The 19,997-nt window shown below is 53.9% G+C and overlaps 1 long non-coding RNA gene across 2 annotated transcripts in view; it reads left to right on the forward strand.

Moving 5' to 3' along the window:
• Positions 1 to 7,403, forward strand: part of LOC140411568 (uncharacterized) — a 66,802-nt gene extending 59,399 nt beyond the window's left edge. For both annotated transcript variants that reach the window (XR_011940866.1, XR_011940865.1), the window contains exon 3: positions 7,171 to 7,403. This is a non-coding gene — a long non-coding RNA (uncharacterized lncRNA). The remainder of the gene's footprint in view (positions 1 to 7,170) is intronic.
• The last annotated feature ends 12,594 nt before the right edge of the window (positions 7,404 to 19,997 follow it).

Below are 19,997 nucleotides of genomic sequence, written 5' to 3' on the forward strand. Positions count from 1 at the left end.
ATCCTCCAACAGTCACGCCCATGCAGTCCATGCCACCTGGCTGGGGGGAGGAGGGGGTCCGGGCAATGATGACATGTCGTCGTTTCCCCCCCCCCGCAGGCCGTCATGTTTTCCGATCAGCCAGCGATGTTGGCCGCCGTGGCGGCAGCCGCTATTGTCCATGTTGTCCTTGATGAGGAGGAGGAGCGTGCCAGAGAGGCGGCGCAGGCGGCAGCCGCCCAGGCTGGAGGGACACCTGCCCGACAGGACAAGGAGGGGGAGGAGGACATCGCGGCGCCACGGCAACGGAGGCACCCGAGGAGTCCCCGTGTGTACCGGCCCTGGCTGTCGTACCAGGACCTCACGGACTGGGAATGCAGGAGGAGACTCCGGATGAGCCGAGAAACCGTGGCACACATCTGCCACCTGCTGGCACCGCGTGGCACTGGCGGGGGACACGCTCTCCCCGTGTCCGTCAAGGTTACGGTGGCCCTGAACTTTTATGCCACGGGGTCATTCCAGACGCCAGGAGGGGACCTGTCCGGCATCTCGCAGACATCGGTGCACCGGTGCACCCGGGCAGTGACAGACGCCCTATATGCCATTGCGGACCGCTACATCCGCTTCCCTGTGGACCGGGCCAGCCAAGGTGCCGGGCCGTGGGCTTCTCTGCCGTGGCCGGGTTCCCCATGGTCCAGGGCGCGATCGATGGGATGCACGTCGTCGTGCGGCCACCTGCAGATAACAGGGCCGTGTTCACCAATAGGAAGGGGACCTATTCCATGAACATACAGGTGGTCTGCGATCACCGCATGATTATCCTGCACGTCTGCGCCCGGAACCCGGGCAGTGTACACGGCTCATACGTGTTGTCGCGGTCATACATCCCCGGCATGTACGAGGGATGCCATCCCCGGCTGAGGGGCTGGTTGCTGGGCGACAGGGGCTACCCATTGCTGTCCGGAATGACGCGGAGAACCGCTACAATGATGCCCATGCAGCGACAAGGGGTGTGATAGAGAGGTGCTTTGGCGTGCTCAAGATGCGTTTCAGGTGCCTGGACCTCTCAGGGGGCCCTCCAGTATCCGTCGGATAGGGTCGGCCGCATCATTGTAGTGTGCTGCGTCCTGCACAACATAGCCCAGCAGAGGGGCGATGTGCCGCAGGCAGAGGGGCGATGTGCCGCAGGCAGAGGAGGGCGGAGTGGAGGAGCAGCAGGAAGAGGCGCAGTCCTCCCCAGATGAGGGGGATGGGGGCAATGGTCAGGGTAGACGGGCTAGACATGGGCGGGTGGCTGTCCACCGTTACCGATGGGACCAGCGGGCACGGGACAGGTTTATAGACGCCCGCTTCACTGACTAGAGGGGCGTGGGAATCGGCTAGTATGGCCACATACCGCACACCATGGCAACACCCTCACCCACCCCGCACCCTCACCCCCCTCCCCAACCACCCCCCCCCCCCATTGCAGATCCACCTGCGGCACAACGGCCGGGCGCACACAGTTGCCGGTGGACGCGTGTCTATTGCAGGCCATGGAGGATGATGACAACCCGCTCTGCGATGAGCTCCTGGCTCCACATCGTTGGACAATGTCTGACCCATGGCCACAGTACCACCATCCACCCGGACCATCCCTGCATGTGGCTGTGACACTGCAGCGCACGGTCCCGTCCTCTGCCCGGGGGGGATGGTGAGGCGGCCTAGGGGGAAGGGGGCAGACTCACCTGGGGCCGAGGTAAGACCACCCCTCATACACACACTTGCGCTCAACGTACATGACACCCCCGCACGTTTGGACAGAGCAAAGGCAGCTTCTGTAGGTGTAACATTGACTTTAATAACAAAAGCAGTGCATGCACGTGCCCTAGCCCCTAAAACATCTGTGCCCTGCACCCGTGCCAACTTACTCAGTGTCTAATTGTTTGGCCTTACGGGCCCTTTGACTACGCCTCGGTGGTTCCCCAGACGGTACAGCAGAACTGGAGGTGGACTCCTGTGATTCCTGCCCTCTGACTCGGGATCCCTTTGGCGGCCGTTTCCTGGGGCTTCCTGGCCTAGATGGGCCAGGCTGCGGCCCGGGCGACTGGGATGGCGAGCTGCCAGCCTGTCCTGCCCAGTGCCCACACGATGCACCTGGGACGGAAGGGGGGGAGCCCGAGGTGTTGAGGTGTTCCGGGACTTCCCCTACAGGGGGACCCGGGACGGGCCCCAGCACCTCCTCCTCCCTCGGGGTGCCCGATGGCCCCCCGGCCTCTACATGGGTGGGGGATGCGAACGGACTGGCCATCCGACGCCCCTCCGACACCTGGCGCTTCCAGTCCTGGAGGCCGGTGCTGGTATCGACAAGGGTCTGCAGGTTTGCAGCTGTGGAGCTCAGGGAGGTGCCCATCCCTGTCTGTGACTGTGCAACGCCGGCTAGCGCATGGGCAATGGCGCCGATGCCCTCAGCGATGGCCTGCTGAGACTGGGCCACGGCCTGCAGAGACTGGGCCACGGCCTGCAGAGACTGCAGCGACTGGGCCACGGCCTGCAGCGACTGGGCCACGGCCTGCAGCGACTGGGCCACGGCGTTGAGCGCCTCTGCCATCTGCCGCTGGCTCATGGCTTCATGTGAGAGGGCAGCCATGTCCTGGGCCTCAGATGCCGCCTGCACGGAAAGCCCCAGGCCTCGCAAACCGCTCCCCATGTCTGACAACGTCGCCCCCATTGCTTCCACCGCGGACGCCACCCGTGCGGTGTCGGCCTGGGTGGCACGCATGACCGGCACCACTCCCAGCTCCTGGACGCGGGTGGACACCTCCACCTGCGACTGCAGCTGTCGCAAGCAGGCCGTCACCCTCTTCGCTCGTCCCAGGTTCGGTGGTTGCATCGGGTCTATGGGTGGGTGCGGTAACTCCAGGAACCCGGGATCCATCTGGGCGGCAGATGTTCACTTGCGCCGGGCTGCCCTCCGACCGCCCGGCCCTTCTGCTGCTCCTCCCTCCACCTGCTGTACCGGGACGGCTGTGTTGTGCGCATCAGTGAGTGTACCAGACGCCTCATCACTAAAGTGCCCAACCGAGGTGAGTGTCTCTGCGATGGCGGAGGGTGTTGGAGATAGCAGTGGCATTGTGTCGTGCACATCATCCGACTCGGAGTCCATGGCACTTTGGGGTGGCGGTTCGTGTCCATCCATCCACTCTGTGTCACTGTCCGGTATTTCAGTTTCCTGGGTAGGAGCGTCCTGGGTTGGGGTGTCCTGGGTAGGGGTGTCCTGGGTAGGGGTGTCCTGGGTTGTGGTGTCCTGGGTTGTGGTTTCGTGGCTCGGCTGCGACGGGGGCCTGTGGCTGCCCCCCTCGTCGCTGGGTGGCACACGCCTGCGTCGCCGCACCCGCATGAGACGGGGGCGTCGTCTCCCTGTTGCTCCAGGTCTCTCCGTCTCCCATGGTCTCCGTGGGGCATCTGCGGGTGTCGCGTGCCAGAGGGTCCAGGTCTCTCCGTCTCCCGTGGTCTCCGAGGGGCATCCTGCGGGCGTCGCGTGCCAGAGGGTCCGGGTCTCCCCGTCTCCAGTGGTCTCCGAGGGGCATCCTGCGGGCGTCGCGTGCCAGAGGGTCCGGGTCTCTCCGTCTCCCGTGGTCTCCGAGGGGCATCTGCGGGCGTCGCGTGCCAGAGGGTCCGGGTCTCCCCGTCTCCAGTGGTCTCCGAGGGGCATCCTGCGGGCGTCGCGTGCCAGAGGGTCCGGGTCTCTCTGTCTCCCGTGGTCTCCGAGGGGCATCCTCCAGGCGGTCTGCATCTGCGGGGATGGGTGCCTCGACGTTTGCTCCTGCGATACACAATGAAGCATGCATGGTTAGACACACAGGCGGTGATCAGATGATATGGGGAGGTGGTATATGGGGGAGGGGGGATATGGGGACAGGCTGTCGGTGGGCCCCCGACCTCTGCATCGGCAACCTCCCGGTCCTCAGGTCCGCCAGCCAGTTCCAGGGCCCTTTCCTCATGTTCGGTGAGTTGCCTCTCAACAGCTGGGCCTGGGAGGGGGGATATGAGGGAGGGGGTTGTGGGGGAGGGGGGTTATGGGGATATGGAGGAGGGGGATATAGAGGAGGAAGATATGGGGGATATGGAGGAGGGGGGGATATGGGGGAGGGGGGATACGGGGGAGGGGGGAATACGGGGAGGGGGAATATGGGGAGGGGGGAATACGGGGAGGGGGAATATGGGGAGGGGGGATACGGGGGAGGATATGGGGGATATGGGGAGGGGGGATATGGGGGAGGGGGATGTGGGGGAGGGGGGATGTAGAGGAGGGGGATATGGAGGAGGGGGATATGGAGGAGGGGGGATACGGAGGAGGGGGAATACGGAGGAGGGGGAATACGGAGGAGGGGGAATACGGAGGAGGGGGGATGTGGGGGATGAGGAGATGGGGGATATGGGGGAGGGGGATATGGGGAGGGGGAATATGGAGGGGGGATATGGGGGGGGATATGGGGAAGGGGGAATAGGGGCGACGGGGGATATGGGAGATGGGTATATGAGGGAGGGGGGATATGGGGGAGGGGGGATATGGGGGGTATGGGGAGGGGGGATATGGAGGAGGGGGGATATGAGGAGGGGGGATATGGGGAGGTGGGATATGGGGGAGGGGGATATGGGGGAGGGGGGATATGGGGGAGGGGGGAATATGGGGGAGGGGGGAATATGGGGGAGGGGGGAATATGGGGGAGGGGGGAATATGGGGGAGGGGGGATATGGGGGAGGGGGGATATGGGGGAGGGGGGAATATGGGGAGGGGGATATGGATATCGGGCAAGGAGAGGGGGGGCTCACCCTGGCTGCCCTGACGAGGTCGTTCACCTTCTTGTGGCACCGGGTGACTGTCCGTGGTGTCAGAGCCACAGCGCTGACGGCCTCTGCCACCTCCCTCCACAGACGCCGGCTGTGGCGTGGGGCGACCCTGCGGCCGTGCCCGGGATACAGGGCCTCCCTCTTCTGCTCCACTGCGTCCAGGAGCGCCTTGATGTCGCGGTACTGGAACCTCGGGGCTGCGCAGCGGGCGGCCATCCGGTCGGGTCTTCTGGTCGGGCGGGTGGAGCAGCGCGTCTTTTGAGCCATGTGAGCCAGCACGAATAGCATCACGCCGCTGCTAGTCCATTGCGGACCGGAGAATTCACGATGTTTGGGGCGGCGCGTTGCCGGACTGATTCCCGCCGTTTTTGGTGCCGGTCGGCGGACGTTGCGCCGTTTGAGGAGAATCCCGCCCAAGGTGTTAGCTCCACCGGAATTAGATAGGTTGCACCGGGCCTGAGACAGAAGCCGAGGTCGAATGAAGCGTCATGTACGGTGATTGTTCGGTTTCATAACTGGCAGAGGAAGGACTGAGCCCTGGAATGAGCGAATCAACGACTGGGATTGCAACATGGGACGCATGGAGATCATGTTTTAACACCAGCAATGCTGAGTGTGAAAGTGGAACCCTGCCCACTGGTGCCGATATTTGGATGTGCTGGAACTGGGGATGGGGCAGGGGCGCACGTTGTGGCTAGTGCTTCATTCATAGCACAGGCGCACATCCTATTGGGCTGGAGGCTGGTGGCACCCCCGAAGGTTTTGGAGGGGACAGATGATTTGATGGAATTACTGCACTTTGAGAAGGTGAAATACACTGTTAGGGGGTCGATGAAGGGGCTCTATCATTGATAGCAACCGTTTATAATCTACTCAAAGAATTGGTCACCACTAGTTCAATTTAGTGTACAATTCTGGTCGCATAGTGTTCAATTCCGGTCGCCACACTACCAGAAGGATGTGGAGGCTTTAGAGAGGGTGCAGAAGAGATTTACCAGAATGTTGCCTGGTATGGAGGGCATTAGCTATGAGGAGCGGTTGAATAAACTCGGTTTGTTCTCACTGGAACGAAGGAGGTTTAAGGTGAGAGGGGCAAGGTTTAGAGTAGATGTACGAGGCAAGTTTTTTACGCAGAGGGTAGTGGGTGCCTGGAACTCGTTACCGGAGGAGGTGGTGGAAGCAGGGATGATAGTGACATTTAAGGGGCATCTTGACAAATACATGAATAGGATGGGAATAGAGGGATACGGACCCAGGAAGTGTAGAAGATTGTAGTTTAGTTGGGCAGCATGGTCGGCACGGGTTTGGAGGGCCGAAGGGCCTGTTCCCGGGCTGTACATTTCTTTGTTCTTTGTTCTAGTTATTAAGAGGGGAGGCTTTCTCGTTGTTGTTGGGGTAGTTAGGGTGCAGGGAGAGTTGGGAGGAGGGGTGGCTGAGGGAGGTGTATTTTGTATTATGTAAAAAAAGGTTTATGTCTGTTGTCATCGTCCACAACAAAAGTTTAAAAATCCAGCAAACGTAATTTCCAAATAAAAGTTGAAATTCCCCGAGCTGTCACGCTGAGATTTGAACCCGTTTCCCCACAGCATTATCCTGGGCGTCTGGATTACTAGCCCAGTGACATTACTGTTATGCTGCCATCCCGACAGTCATGGTAAAGGAAAAACTGGGCAGGTGTGAGCGACGCGCTCTCCACTGTGGGTATGAATCTGGTCATCAAGTGTGAGGTGCTCTTGGTGTTGCAGGTCTGTTCCCTGGCGACCAGTCGAGCCATCTTCCACTTTATCAGATCATAAATGGACAACGGTCAAGACAGGTGGCCAATATCGCCCTCACCCTGTTCACCACCCACATGTGCAGCTGCATTAAGCTGTACGTAATCACCGTGTCACTAAGTGCTCAGGTTCTATCCATCCCTGGACTCTGAAGGAAAGGCATGGCCGTATTTACCTCAGAAACTCCAAGCAATTGGACCGTGTATTAACCCCGTGGAAAGGTCAATGCAGAAAAAATACCTTTGACCACAAGTCCATCAGGAACTGCTCCACTCCTAATATTCTCCAGCCCCTGAGGGGGAAAAAAATACGGTAAATCCTGTTCGATGTTTCCCTCAGCAGCCTAGTCATTTGGCAGAATGCCTCATCACCAGAACTCTCAGACAAGCACCAAGATGCAGTTTGGCTCTTGATAATGAAAGCTCGCCCCATCGGGTCTTTTTGTACGCCCAGATCTCAGCAGATTGAGTGGATATTTCACTACGCTCTTCGGCGTTTACGAACATACGATTTAGGAGCAGGGGAAGGCCATCCGGTCTGTCGACCTGCTCTGTTATTCAATTCTATGTGCACCGTTTAATAGGTAAAGCGGTGCCCATACTACCCTGAGCCACCACCAGTAAGCGTGACCCACCATCCACTGCAGCACCGTGAAGGCGAGACAGATTGTTACCAGGGAGCTGCCGCATACACATGCAGGAACTGAATCTCAAAGCAGAGCTGCACCCCTTACCTTCACTCAATGTTCACCTACCTCTGATTGGATGTGGCCACCGGGAAAACTACAAATGGATGAAACAGGAAACCACGAGTTGAGGGCACATAAAAGTCTGCCATAGAAATAAAAGCAAAATGAAGCCCAATGTGTGGGGTTGGTTTATTTGCAGTTTGCACAGAGTGAGTAAGAGCAGTGTTTTTCAAACTTTTTTTCCGGGGACCCATTTTTTACCAACCGGCCAACCTTCGCGACCCACGCCGGCCGACCTTCGCGACCCACGCCGGCTGACCTGTGCGACCCACCATTTTCTCTTACCTTGTTTCCTGCTGACAAAAATGGAGGAAATGGTTTTGGGTCGCTTTGGCCCTCGTACACGCTCCTCCAATGAAGTTGGATGAAGGTGAAGCCTTCCGGTGTCGGAAAGTATGGAGTCTCCATCTGTCCAAAGTTCTGCATTATTTTCCTGTAAAATTTTAGCAAATAAACCCCCCCCCCCGAACTTGTTTTAAAAAAATGATTAAAACCGCCCCAAACTTGTGAAACAAAATAAAAATAAAATGAATAAAGTAAATGAATAACCGCCGCCCCCCCACCCCCGAACTTGTAAAAATGCTGCGACCGTTTAAAAAAAAGAGGGCAGGAGTGAGGAGGGTGAGAACGGGTGAATAGGAGAGAGAGAGAGCGTGAGCCGAGAGAGTGAGGAGAGAGAAAGGGTGAGGAAAGAGTGAGGAGAGAGTTAGAGAGAGTGAGGAGAGGGTTAGAGAGTGAGGAGAGAGGTAGAGAGAGAGTGAGGAGAGTTAGAGAGAGAGAGGAGAGGGTTAGAGAGAGTGAGGAGAGGGTTAGAGAGAATGAGAGGGTTAGAGAGAGAGTGAGGAGAGGGTTAGAGAGAGAGGAGAGGGTTAGAGAGAGAGTGAGGAGAGGGTTAGAGAGAGAGAGAGAGTGAGGAGAGGGTTAGAGAGAGAGGAGAGAGTTAGAGAGAGCGAGAAGAGGGTTAGAGAGTGAGGAGAGAGTTAGAGAGAGAGTGAGGAGAGTTAGAGAGTGAGGAGAGTTAGAGAGAGTGAGAGGGTTAGAGAGTTAGGAGAGGGTTAGAGAGAGAGAGTGAGGAGAGGGTTAGAGAGAGAGTGAGGAGAGAGTTAGAGAGAGAGAGCGAGGAGAGGGTTAGAGAGAGGGGAGAGAGTTAGAGAGAGTGAGGAGAGGGTTAGAAAGTGAGGAGAGAGTTAGAGAGAGAGTGAGGAGAGTTCGAGAGTGAGGAGAGTTAGAGAGAGTGAGGAGAGCGTTAGAGAGAGTGAGGAGTTAGAGAGAGAGGGTTAGAGAGCGAGAGAGAGTAAGGAGAGAGTTAGAGAGAGAGTGAGGAGAGGGTTAGAGAGAGAGAGTGAGGAGAGGGTTAGAGAGTGAGGAGAGAGTTAGAGAGAGAGAGAGTGAGGAGGGTTAGAGAGAGTGAGGAGAGGGTTAGAGAGAGTGAGGAGAGAGTTAGAGAGAGTGAGGAGAGGGTTAGAGAGGAGAGAGTTAGAGAGAGAGAGTGAGGAGAGGGTTAGAGAGTGAGGAGAGAGTTCGAGAGAGAGTGAGGAGAGTTAGAGAGAGTGAGGAGAGGGTTAGAGAGAGTGAGGAGAGGGTTAGAGAGAGTGAGGAGAGGGTTAGAGAGAGAGAGCGAGAGTGAGGAGGGTTAGAGAGAGTGAGGAGAGGGTTAGAGAGAGTGAGGAGAGGGTTAGAGAGAGAGTGAGTAGAGGGTTAGAGAGAGAGTGAGGAGAGGGTTAGAGAGAGTGAGGAGAGGGTTAGAGAGAGTGAGGAGAGTTAGAGAGAGAGAGTGAGGAGGGTTAGGGAGAGAGAGAGGGTTAGAGAGAGTGAGGAGAGAGTTAGAGAGAGAGAGTAAGTAGAGGGTTAGAGAGAGTGATGAGAGAGTTAGAGAGAGCGAGTGAGGAGAGGGTTAGAGAGAGTGAGGAGAGAGAGAGTGAAGAGAGGGTTAGAGAGTGAGGAGAGTTAGAGAGAGAGTGGGGAGAGGGTTAGAGAGAGAGTGAGGAGAGGGTTAGAGAGAGTGAGGAGAGAGTGAGGAGAGGGTTAGAGAGAGTGAGGAGAGGGTTAGAGAGAGAGTGAGGAGAGAGTTAGAGAGAGAGAGTGAGGAAAGGGTTAGAGACAGTGAGGAGAGAGTTAGAGAGAGCGAGGAGAGGGTTAGAGAGAGAGAGGAGAGAGAGTGAGGAGAGAGAGTGAGGAGAGGGTTAGAGAGAGAGAGTGAGGAGAGAGTTAGAGAGAGTGAGGAGAGGGTTAGAGAGAGTGAGGAGAGAGTTAGAGAGTGAGGAGAGAGTTAGAGAGAGCGAGGAGTGGGTTAGAGAGAGTGAGGAGAGGGTTAGAGAGAGTGAGGAGAGAATTAGAGAGTGAGGAGAGTTAGAGAGAGTGAGAGGGTTAGAGAGAGTGAGGAGAGGGTTAGAGAGAGTGAGGAGAGGGTTAGAGAGAGATAGAGAGTGAGGAGAGGGTTAGAGAGAGAGGAGAGAGTTAGAGAGAGTGAGGAGAGTTCGAGAGTGAGGAGAGTTAGAGAGAGTGAGGAGAGGGTTAGAGAGAGTGAGGAGAGTTAGAGAGAATGAGAGGGTTAGAGAGAGAGAGAGAGAGGAGAGTTAGAGAAAGAGTGAGGAGAGGGTTAGAGAGAGTGAGGAGAGGGTTAGAGAGAGAGTGAGGAGTTAGAGAGAGTGAGTGAGGAGGGTTAGAGAGAGAGTGAGGAGAGGGTTAGAGAGAGTGAGGAGAGAGTTAGAGAGAGAGTGAGGAGAGGGTTAGAGAGAGAGGAGAGAGTTAGAGAGAGTGAGGAGAGGGTTAGAGAGTGAGGAGAGAGTTCGAGAGAGAGTGAGGAGAGTTAGAGAGTGAGGAGAGTGAGAGAGAGTGAGGAGAGGGTTAGAGAGAGTGTGAGAGTTAGAGAGAGAGAGAGTGAGGAGAGAGTTAGAGAGAGAGAGGAGAGGGTTAGAGAGAGTGAGAAGAGGGTTAGAGAGAGTGAGAGGGTTAGAGTGTGAGGAGAGGGTTAGAGAGAGAGGAGAGGTCTAGAGAGAGAGAGTGAGGAGAGGGTTAGAGAGAGAGAAGAGAGTTAGAGAGAGTGAGGAGAGGGTTAGAGAGTGAGGAGAGAGTTAGAGAGAGAGTGAGGAGAGTTAGAGAGTGAAGAGAGTTAGAGTGAGAGGGTTAGAGAGAGTGAGGAGAGGGTTAGAGAGAGTGAGGAGAGGGTTAGAGAGAGTGAGGAGAGAGTTAGAGAGAGAGAGTGAGGAGAGGGTTAGAGAGAGAGAGTTAGAGAGAGTGAGGAGAGGGTTAGAGAGTGAGGAGAGTTAGAGAGAGAGTGAGGAGAGTTCGAGAGTGAGGAGAGTTAGAGAGAGTGAGGAGAGGGTTAGAGATAGTGAGGAGAGAGTTAGAGAGAGTGAGAGGGTTAGAGAGAGAGAGTGAGGAGAGAGTTAGAGAGAGAGTGAGGAGAGGGTTAGAGAGAGAGTGGGGAGAGGGTTAGAGAGAGAGAGAGTGAGGAGAGAGTTAGAGAGAGAGTGAGGAGGGTTAGAGAGAGAGAGAGTGAGAAGAGGGTTAGAGAGAGTGAGGAGAGAGTGAGGAGAGGGTTAGAGAGAGAGGAGAGAGTTAGAGAGACAGAGTGAGGAGAGGGTTAGAGAGTGAGGAGAGAGTTCTCGAGAGAGAGTGAGGAGAGAGTTAGAGAGAGAGAGAGTGAGGAGGGTTAGAGAGAGAGAGAGTGAGGAGAGGGTTAGAGAGAGTGAGGAGAGAGTTAGAGAGAGAGTGCGGAGAGGGTTAGAGAGAGGAGTTAGAGAGAGAGAGTGAGGAGAGGGTTAGAGAGTGAGGAGAAAGTTCGAGAGAGAGTGAGGAGAGTTTGAGAGAGTGAGGAGAGTTTGAGAGAGTGAGGAGAGTTAGAGAGAGTGAGAGGGTTAGAGAGAGAGTGAGGAGAGAGTTAGAGACAGAGTGAGGAGAGGGTTAGAGAGACTGAGGAGAGGGTTAGAGAGAGAGAGAGAGAGTGAGGAGAGGGTTATAGAGAGAGTGAGGAGGGTTAGAGAGAGAGTGAGGAGAGGGTTAGAGAGAGTGAGGAGAGAGTTAGAGAGGAAAGGGTTAGGGAGAGTGAGGAGGGAGTTAGAAGAGGGTTAGAGAGTGAGGAGAGAGTTAGAGACAGAGAGTGAGGAGAGGGTTAGAGAGAGAGAGGAGAGGGTTAGAGAGAGTGAGGAGAGAGTTAGAGAGAGGAGAGGGTTAGAGAGAGTGAAGAGAGGGTTAGAGAGAGAGTGAGGAGAGAGTTAGAGAGAGAGAGAGTGAGGAGAGAGTTAGAGACAGTGGGGAGAGAGTTAGAGAGAGTGAGGAGAGGGTTAGCGAGAGAGGAGAGTGAGGAGAGGGTTAGAGAGAGTGAGGAGAGAGTTAGAGAGTGAGGAGAGAGTTAGAGAGTGAGGAGAGTTAGAGAGTGAGAGAGTTAGAGTGAGGAGAGGGTTAGAGAGAGAGAGTTAGAGAGAGTGAGAGAGTTAGAGAGAGTGAGGAGAGAGTTAGAGAGAGAGAGTGAGAGGGTTAGAGACAGTGAGGAGAGTTAGAGAGTGAGGAGAGAGTTAGAGGGAGTGAGGAGAGGGTTAGAGAGAGTGAGGAGAGAGTTAGAGAGAGAGTGAGGAGAGAGTTAGAGGGAGTGAGGAGAGGGTTAGAGAGAGTGAGGAGAGGGTTAGAGAGAGAGTGAGGAGAGAGTCAGAGAGTGAGGAGAGAGTCAGAGGGAGTGAGGAGAGAGTTAGAGAGAGAGAGAGTGAGGAGAGAGAGCGAGGAGAGAGTTAGAGAGAGTGAGGAGAGAGTTAGAGAGAGAGTGAGGAGAGAGAGTTAGAGGGAGGAGAGAGTTAGGAATGAGTGAGGAGACTTGGAGAGTGAGGAGAGTTAGAGAGAGTTTGAAAAGATAGAGTGAGAATGAGGACAGAGTTAGGGAGAGGGCAGAGGGAGAGTTAGAGTGAGGAGTTAGAAACTTTGAGGAGAGTGAGGAGGAGAGAGACAGAGTGAGGAGAGTGAGTGAGGATCCACTCACAGGGAGGGAATTCCACATCCAGTGGTTGCTAACAGATTGGGATGAGGGTGGGAAGGGGCCTCCACAGCCGGTGCCGGACAGGGTGAAATGTTGACCCACAGGCAGCAGCCGCTGAGCCGACTCTCATTTGGCGCCCTTTTCATTTGGAGCACGTGGCCAGCGGCCGCCAACGGCTGGCTAATGATTTCTGAACCGTGCTGCGCGCGCAGTCTCGGTGACGTTGTCAGGTTAGAGCTGGCGCCGTACATGCGGCCGGAATCCGGCTGCGTGCGCAGTACCGATGACGTCCTCTCCAGCGCGGTGACGTCGGTTAGGGCCGGCGCTGAACAAAGGATTTCGGCCACTTGTTCAGCGCCGGCCCGAACCGACGTCACCGCGCTGGAGAGGACGTCATCGGCACTGCGGGCGCGGGGGGGGGGGGGGGGGGGACGGGGGCGGGGGAGAGGGAGAGTGAGGAGAGAGTTAGAGAGTGAGGGGAGAGTTAGAGAGTGAGGGGAGAGTTAGAGAGAGTGTGAGGAGCGAGAGGTAGAGAGAGTGAGGAGAGAATTAGGGAGAGTTAGAGAGTGAGGAGAGAGAGTGAGGACAGAATTACAGAGAGAGTGTAGAGAGAGTGAGGAGAGAAATTGAGGAGAGAGATTGAGGAGAGAGTTAGAGAGTGAGGAGAGAGTTAGAGAGTGAGGGGAGAGTTAGAGAGAGTGAGGAGAGGGTTAGAGACAGAGTTGGAGAGAGATAGAGAGAGAGTGAGGAGAGACAGAGTGAGGAGAGAGTGAGTGAGGACAGAGTTAGAGAGTGAGGAGAAAGAGAGAGAGTGAGGTGAGAAATAGAGAGAGAGTGAGGAGAGAGATCGAGAGCGAGTGAAGAGAGTGAAGAGTGCGAGAGACAGGAGAGAGGAGGGAGAGAGAGAGAGGAGAATCAAGACAGGTGAGTCAGAGAGAGTGAGGAGAGAGATAGAGAGAGTGCGTGTGGAGAGAGTTAGAGAGAGTGCGTGGGGAGAGAGTTAGAGAGAGAGTGAGGAGAGAGATAGAGAGATCGAGGGCGAGTGAAGAGAGAGCAAGTTAGAGAGAGAGGAGAGAAAGAGGGTGAGGAGAGAATCAAGACAGAGGAGAGAGATAGAGAGAGTGAGGAGAGAGTAGGTGGGGAGAGAGTTAGAGAGTGAGGGGAGAGTTAGAGAGTGAGGGGAGAGTTAGAGAGTGAGGGGAGAGTTAGAGTGTGAGGAGAGAGAGTTAGAGAGAGTGAGGAGAGGGTTAGAGACAGAGTTGGAGAGAGATAGAGAGAGAGTGAGGAGAGACAGTGAGGAGAGACAGAGTGAGGAGAGACAGAGTGAGGAGAGAGTGAGAGGAGAGAGTGAGTGAGGACAGAGTGAGTGAGGACAGAGTTAGAGAGCGAGGAGAAAGATAGAGAGAGTGAGGAGAGAGATAGAGAGAGTGAGGTGAAAAATAGAGAGAGAGTGAGGAGAGAGATAGTGAGAGAGATCGAGAGAGAGTGAAGAGTGAGAGAGTTAGAGAGAGACATTAGAGAGTTAGAGAGGGAGAGGAGAGAGAGTGAGGTGAGAGAGAGAGGAGAGAATCAAGACAGGAGAGTCAGGGGGAGAGATAGAGAGAGTGAGGAGAGAGTTAGAGAGAGTGGGTGGGGAGAGAGGAGGAGAGAGGAGGAGAGAGATTGAGGGCGAGTGAAGAGAGAGCAAGTTAGAGAGAGAGGAGAGAAAGAGAGAGTGAGGTGAGAGAGAGTGAGGAGAGAATCAAGACAGAGGAGAGTGAGGAGAGAGATAGAGAGAGTGAGGAGAGTGGTAGTGAGGAGAGATAGAGAGCGAGTGAGGTGAGAGAGAGTGGCGAGAGTTAGTGTGGAGAGTGTTAGAGTGAAGAGAGTTAGAGAGTGAGGAGAAAGAGAGAGAGTGAGGAGAGAGATAGAGAGAGTGAGGTGAGAAATAGAGAGAGAGTGAGGAGAGAGATCGAGAGCGAGTGAAGAGAGTGAAGAGTGAGAGAGACAGGAGAGAGGAGGGAGAGAGAGAGAGGAGAATCAAGACAGGTGAGTCAGAGAGAGTGAGGAGAGAGATAGAGAGAGTTAGAGAGAGTGCGTGGGGAGAGAGTTAGAGAGAGTGCGTGGGGAGAGAGTTAGAGAGAGAGTGAGGAGAGAGGAGGAGAGAGATAGAGAGATCGAGGGCGAGTGAAGAGAGAGCAAGTTAGAGAGAGAGGAGAGAAAGAGGGTGAGGAGAGAATCAAGACAGGAGAGAGATAGAGAGAGTGAGGAGAGAGTAGGTGGGGAGAGATTTAGAGAGTGAGGAGAGAGTTAGAGAGTGAGGGGAGAGTTAGAGAGTGAGGGGAGAGTTAGAGTGTGAGGAGAGAGAGTTAGAGAGAGTGAGGAGAGGGTTAGAGACAGAGTTGGAGAGAGATAGAGAGAGAGTGAGGAGAGAGAGAGTGAGGAGAGAGAGAGTGAGGAGAGAGAGAGTGAGGAGAGAGAGAGTGAGGAGAGAGAGAGTGAGGAGAGAGAGAGTGAGGAGAGACAGAGTGAGGAGAGACAGAGTGAGGAGAGACAGAGTGAGGAGAGACAGAGTGAGGAGAGACAGAGTGAGGAGAGACAGAGTGAGGAGAGACAGAGTGAGGAGAGACAGAGTGAGGAGAGACAGAGTGAGGAGAGACAGAGTGAGGAGAGACAGAGTGAGGAGAGACAGAGTGAGGAGAGACAGAGTGAGGAGAGACAGAGTGAGGAGAGACAGAGTGAGGAGAGACAGAGTGAGGAGAGACAGAGTGAGGAGAGACAGAGTGAGGAGAGACAGAGTGAGGAGAGACAGAGTGAGGAGAGACAGAGTGAGAGGAGAGAGTGAGAGGAGAGAGTGGGTGAGGACAGAGTGAGTGAGGACAGAGTTAGAGAGTGAGGAGAAAGATAGAGAGAGTGAGGAGAGAGATAGAGAGAGTGAGGTGAAAAATAGAGAGAGAGTGAGGAGAGAGATAGTGAGAGAGATCGAGAGAGAGTGAAGAGTGAGAGAGTTAGAGAGAGACATTAGAGAGTTAGAGAGGGAGAGGAGAGAGAGTGAGGTGAGAGAGAGAGGAGAGAATCAAGACAGGAGAGTCAGGGGGAGAGATAGAGAGAGTGAGGAGAGAGTTAGAGAGAGTGGGTGGGGAGAGAGTGAGGAGAGAGGAGGAGAGAGATCGAGGGCGAGTGAAGAGAGAGCAAGTTAGAGAGAGAGGAGAGAAAGAGAGAGTGAGGTGAGAGAGAGTGAGGAGAGAATCAAGACAGAGGAGAGTGAGGAGAGAGATAGAGTGAGGAGAGTGGTAGTGAGGAGAGATAGAGAGCGAGTGAGGTGAGAGAGAGTGGCGAGAGTTAGTGTGGAGAGTGTTAGAGTGAAGAGAGTTAGAGAGTGAGGAGAGAATTAGGAAGAGTGTTAGAGAGTGAGGACAGAGTTACAGAGAGAGAGTGAGGCGAGAGTGAGGAGAGAGATAGAGATTGAGGAGAGAGAGAGTGAGGAGAGAGTTAGAGAGTGAGGGGAGAGTTAGAGAGAGTGTGAGGAGAGAGGAGGAGAGAGATCGAGGGCGAGTGAAGAGAGAGCAAGTTAGAGAGAGGAGAGAAAGAGAGAGTGAGGTGAGAGAGAGTGGGGAGAGAATCAAGACAGAGGAGAGTGAGGAGAGAGATAGAGAGAGTGAGGAGAGAGTGGGTGGGGAGACAGTTAGAGAGAGAGTGTTCCAGAGAGAATCAGGAAAGAGAGTGAGTCGGGAGAGAGTAAGTGTGAGTGAGGAGAGTTAGAATGAGGAAAGAGTTACAGCGAAAGTGAGGAGAGAGAGAGAGTGAGGAGAGAGAGTTAGAGAGTGGAGAAAAAGAGAGAGTGAGGTGAGAGAGAGTGAGGAGAGAATCAAGACAGGAGAGTCAGAGAGAGTGAGGAGAGTGTTAGAGTGAGGAGAGAGTTAGAGAGAGTGGGTGGGGAGAGAGAGCGAGAATGTAACAGAGGGAATCAGGAGAGTTAGAAAAAGTGAGTCAGGAGAGAGTCAGGAGAGTGTTAGAGAGTGAGGAGAGAGTTGGAGATAGTTGGCGAGAGTGAGAGTTGGAGAGTGAGGAGAGAGTGATGAGGAGAGAGTTAGAGAGAGTGAGGAGAGTGTTAAAGAGAGATAGTGAGGAGAGAGAGGGAAGACAGAGTGAGGAGAGGGTTAGAGAGGAGAGGGTTTTAGAGAGAGTGAGGACAGAGAGAGAGTAAGGACAGAATTAGAGACAGGAGTTAGAGAGAGAGAGTGAGGAAAGAGACAGTGAGGAGAGAGTTAGTGAGGAGAGTTAAAGTGAAGACAGTAAGGAGAGAGTGTTAGAGTGAGGAGAGTGAGAGAGAGCGTGAGGAGAGAATTAGGGAGAGAGTGAGGAGAAAGTTAGAGAGAGTAAGGAGAGAGAGAGAGAGTGAGGAGAGCGGTAGTGAGGAGAGATAGAGAGCGAGTGAGGAGAGAGTGAGGTGAGAGAGAGTGGCGAGAGTTAGTGTGGAGAGTGTTAGAGTGAAGAGAGTTAGAGAGTGAGGAGAGAATTAGGGAGAGTGTTAGAGAGTGAGGACAGAGTTACAGAGAGAGAGTGAGGTGAGAGTGAGGAGAGAGATAGAGATTGAGGAGAGAGAGAGTGAGGAGAGAGTTAGAGAGAGGAGAGAGTTAGAGAGAGTGTGATGAGAGAGAGTTAGAGAGAGTGAAGAGAGAATTAGGGAGAGTTAGAGAGTGATGAGAGAGAGTGAGGACAGAATTACAGCAAGAGCGAGGAGAGAGTGGAGAGAGAGTGAGGAGAGAGATTGAGAAGAGAGATTGAGGAGAGAGTTAGAGAGTGAGGAGAGAGTTAGAGAGTGAGGGGAGAGTTAGAGTGTGAGGAGAGAGAGTGAGGAGAGGGTTAGGGAGAGAGATAGAGAGAGTGAGGAGAGAGTGAGTGAGGAGAGAGTGAGTGAGGAGAGAGTGAGTGAGGAGAGAGTGAGTGAGGAGAGAGTGAGTGAGGAGAGAGTGAGTGAGGAGAGAGTGAGTGAGGAGAGAGTGAGTGAGGAGAGAGTGCGTGAGGAGAGAGTGCGTGAGGAGAGAGTGAGTGAGGAGAGAGTGAGTGAGGACAGAGTGAGTGAGGACAGAGTTAGAGAGTGAGGAGAAAGATCGAGAGAGTGAGAGAGATAGAGAGAGTGAGGTGAGAAATAGAGAGAGAGTGAGGAGAGAGATAGTGAGAGAGATCGAGAGCGAGTGAAGAGAGTGAAGAGTGAGAGAGTTAGAGACAGGAGAGAGGAGGGAGAGAGTGAGGTGAGAGAGAGAGGAGAGAATCAAGACAGGTGAGTCAGAGAGAGTGAGGAGAGAGATAGAGAGAGTTAGAGAGAGTGTGTGGGGAGAGAGTTAGAGAGAGAGTGAGGCGAGAGGAGGAGAGAGATCGAGGGTGAGTGAAGAGAGAGCAAGTTAGAGAGAGAGGAGAGAAAGAGGGTGAGGAGAGAATCAAGACAGGAGAGAGATGGAGAGAGTGGGTGGGGAGAGAGTTAGAGAGTGAGTGGTACAGAGAGAATCAGGAAAGAGAGTGAGTCAGGAGAGAGTAAGAGTGAGTGAGGAGAGTTAGAATGAGGAAAGAGTTACAGAGAGAGTGAGGAGAGAGAGAGAGTGAGGAGAGAGAGTTAGAGAGTGGAGAAAAAGAGAGAGTGAGGTGAGAGAGAGTGAGGAGAGAATCAAGACAGGAGAGTCAGAGAGAGTGAGGAGAGTGTTAGAGTGAGGAGAGAGTTAGAGAGAGTGGGTGGGGAGAGAGAGCGAGAATGTTACAGAGGGAATCAGGAGAGTTAGAAAAAGTGAGTCAGGAGAGAGTCAGGAGAGGGTTAGAGAGTGAGGAGAGAGTTGGCGAGAGTGAGAGTTGGAGAGTGAGGAGAGAGTGATGAGGAGAGAGTTAGAGTGAGGAGAGTGTTAAAGAGAGATAGTGAGGCGAGAGAGGGAAGACAGAGTGAGGAGAGGGTTAGAGAGGAGAGGGTTTTAGAGAGAGTGAGGACAGAGAGAGAGTAAGGACATAATTAGAGACAGGATAGAGTTAGAGAGAGAGAGTGAGGAAAGAGACAGTGAGGAGAGAGTTAGTGAGGAGAGTTAAAGTGAAGAGAGTAAGGAGAGAGTGTTAGAGTGAGGAGAGTGAGAGAGAGCGTGAGGAGAGAATTAGGGTGAGAGTGAGGAGAAAGTTAGAGAGAGTAAGGAGAGAGATAGAGAGAGTGAGGAGAGCGGTAGTGAGGAGAGATAGAGAGCGAGTGAGGAGAGAGTGAGGTGAGAGAGAGTGGCGAGAGTTAGTGTGGAGAGTGTTAGAGTGAAGAGAGTTAGAGAGTGAGGAGAGAATTAGGGAGAGTGTTAGAGAGTGAGGACAGAGTTACAGAGAGAGAGTGAGGCGAGAGTGAGGAGAGAGATAGAGATTGAGGAGAGAGAGAGTGAGGAGAGAGTTAGAGAGAGGGGAGAGTTAGAGAGAGTGTGATGAGAGAGAGTTAGAGAGAGTGAGGAGAGAATTAGGGAGAGTTAGAGAGTGATGAGAGAGAGTGAGGACAGAATTACAGCGAGGAGAGAGTGGAGAGAGAGTGAGGAGAGAGATTGAGGAGAGAGTTAGAGAGTGAGGAGAGAGTTAGAGAGTGAGGAGAGAGTTAGAGAGTGAGGGGAGAGTTAGAGTGTGAGGAGAGAGAGTGAGGAGAGGGTTAGAGACAGAGTTGGAGAGAGAGTGAGGAGAGAGTGAGTGAGGAGAGAGTGAGTGAGGAGAGAGTGAGTGAGGAGAGAGTGAGTGAGGAGAGAGTGAGTGAGGACAGAGTGAGTGAGGACAGAGAGAGTGAGGAGAAAGATCGAGAGAGTGAGAGAGATAGAGAGAGTGAGGTGAGAAATAGAGAGAGTGAGGAGAGAGATAGTGAGAGAGATCGAGAGCGAGTGAAGAGAGTGAAGAGTGAGAGAGTTAGAGACAGGAGAGAGGAGGGAGAGAGTGAGGTGAGAGAGAGAGGAGAGAATCAAGACAGGTGAGTCAGAGAGAGTGAGGAGAGAGATAGAGAGAGTTAGAGAGAGTGTGGGGAGAGAGTTAGAGAGAGAGTGAGGCGAGAGGAGAGAGATCGAGGGCGAGTGAAGAGAGAGCAAGTTAGAGAGAGAGGAGAGAAAGAGGGTGAGGAGAGAATCAAGACAGAGGAGAGAGATAGAGAGAGTGAGGAGAGAGTGGGTGGGGAGAGAGTTAGAGAGTGAGTGGTACAGAGAGAATCAGGAAAGAGAGAGTGAGTCAGGAGAGAGTAAGAGTGAGTGAGGAGAGGTAGAATGAGGAAAGAGTTACAGAGAGAGTTAGAGAGTGAGGAGAGACTGAGAGAGAGAGTGAGGAGAGAGAGTGCGGAGAGTGAGGAGAGAGTTAGAGAGAGAGTCAGAGTTAGAGAGAGAGTGTGGAGATAGTTAGAATGAGGAAAGAGTTACAGAGTGTGAGGAGAGAGAGTGTGGAGAGAGATAGTGATAGAGAGAGTGAGGGGAGCGTTGCAGAGAGAGAGTGAGGAGACAGATAGTGATAATGAGAGTGAGGAGAGGGTTGCAGAGAGAGAGAGAGTGAGGAGAGTTAGAGGGAGAGAGTGTGAGAAGGGAGTTAGAGAGAGTGAGGAGAGAGTATGAGAGCGTTAGTGAGGAGAGTTAGAGTGAAGAGAGTATGGAGAGAGTGTTAGAGTGAGGAGGGAATTAGGGAGAGAGTGAGGACGGAGTTAGAGAGAGAGTGAGGAGAAAGTTAGAGAGTAAGGAGA

Source organism: Scyliorhinus torazame, chromosome 4 (assembly GCF_047496885.1).
Source record: "Scyliorhinus torazame isolate Kashiwa2021f chromosome 4, sScyTor2.1, whole genome shotgun sequence".
NCBI lineage: Eukaryota > Metazoa > Chordata > Chondrichthyes > Carcharhiniformes > Scyliorhinidae > Scyliorhinus > Scyliorhinus torazame.